This window comes from Orycteropus afer, unplaced genomic scaffold, assembly GCF_000298275.1.
Source record: "Orycteropus afer afer isolate SDZICR_OR568_19922 unplaced genomic scaffold, OryAfe1.0 scaffold00019, whole genome shotgun sequence".
Lineage (NCBI taxonomy): Eukaryota > Metazoa > Chordata > Mammalia > Tubulidentata > Orycteropodidae > Orycteropus > Orycteropus afer.
This window is the reverse complement of record NW_006921606.1, coordinates 12,439,924-12,441,681: the sequence shown is the minus strand read 5'-3', so window position 1 is coordinate 12,441,681 and position 1,758 is coordinate 12,439,924.

The window sequence follows — 1,758 nt, the reverse complement described above, 5'->3', positions numbered from 1 at the left end:
CACCTCTTAGCCAGTGACTCGGGGACTGCAAAGGTGGCGAGATCCCAGTCTGGTCCAACCAAGTCCGAGCCAATTAATTTTAAATCCTGAAGAATTATTCAGATTAAAATGTACTGAAGTTTCATTCTTCTATGCCTACGTGAGCCCAAAGTCGTTTCCCTTTAAGAGTTCCTTTTCTTTTAAAGTTGAATTTTAGGCAGCGAAGACTCTTACACTAGGGGGCAGACAGATACTGTATTTGCTCCAATCTTAAGCAATTTTTTTTTTTCCCCTCCCAGCATATGCTCTGATTTAGCACTGTAAATTTTTCAGAGGACCCAACTCTGACAGCCCCTGGTGATTTTCAAAGTACCACAAGCCAGTGGTTAAAAATTGCATTGACTTGGAAGTTCAGAGGGACACAATGGAAGCCCCTTTGCCTATTCATGGAGCTCCAGTGTGGTGGAAGAGAAAAACACACACCGACTAGATTGAGGGAATGGAGGAATTCAATGAGTCCTGGTGGAAGGAACTGGTTTCTACTGAGTTCAGTTACACTCAGCATTTGCTGGGGTCTGTATTCATGTTGTGATTATGTTAAAGAATTACAGCCCGTCAACCACTTGCTGCAAGAAAATCATATTCCTGGTTTATTCCCTGCCCCCACCCCAAGATTATGTTTTTCCAACTTTCTCCGGCCAAATTGAAGCCTGCCATTGCTCTCATTAAAATAAATTTACATCTGCAATAAAAGACTGGGCTGGATTTTTTTTTTTTTTTTTAACATTAGCAACATATTGATATTTATGTTTTAGTCTTGGAGCTGTTTTGCTCAAGGGAAATGAGCATCTCTGATGAAGATATTTCAAAATATTTCCCATACCTTTTCCTTCTCAGTCTGCAGCCTTGTCTTTTATTTATTTATTTATTTGCAGTAAAATTAACTATAGTTCATATATTGATTTTTTCTTTTGCTTTTTAATTGAATTTCTATAACTGAATGAGTCCTAAAATACAGAGTAAAAACCTCTTATTTTATGACAATTCTGTAATTATATCCCCAGCAGGCTGCAGTTTTCCAGGAGATGCTTGGGAAATTTTTCATTTTGAATCTAAGGTCATCAGAGCATACTTCAAATTAATATATGTATATATAGACTTGCAGAAGCTCTGTCTTCTGCAAAATTGTCCCTGGGAAAAAAGTGGTCTTGCCATGGAAGTCTCACAGTCAGGGCAAGATTAAGATTTCCTTATAACCAATTATTCTCATCTTCTATTAAAATTGTGATAGGAATGTCCATTAGATTTTTCATCTCAACCCTAGCCCTGCCACATCTCAGTATACTAAGTGTTTGCCCCTAATCTACTGACATTTGTGGCATTAGGCAATTTCTCGAATCATAAAGGTTGGGAGAAAAAAGTCCCCTTCTGAAATTATTTCTTTACCATCCTTCTCTTCAAGAGAAAGTTAGATTGTGTCTCTAATCAACCTGGCTTTGCTCTGGGGCAATCTCATTACGCACCAAGTTTATGACAGTGTCCACTGTGGGGTTTTGTTTTGTTTTTGTTTTTACAACTTTCAAATTATCCCAGCACCTGTAGCTTTAGAGAAAGAGATCATTTCAGTGGAGAAGGGGTAAAGGCTCAGGAGGTTTCAGGACTGAAGCTTGAAGAGGATTTTTCCTTCCCTAAAAATTAGCCCATTGATTAAAACTAGCTTAATCTCTAACTAGTATTCTGCCTATGAGTATAAAGGGTATTGAATGCAAAGTGCCATTG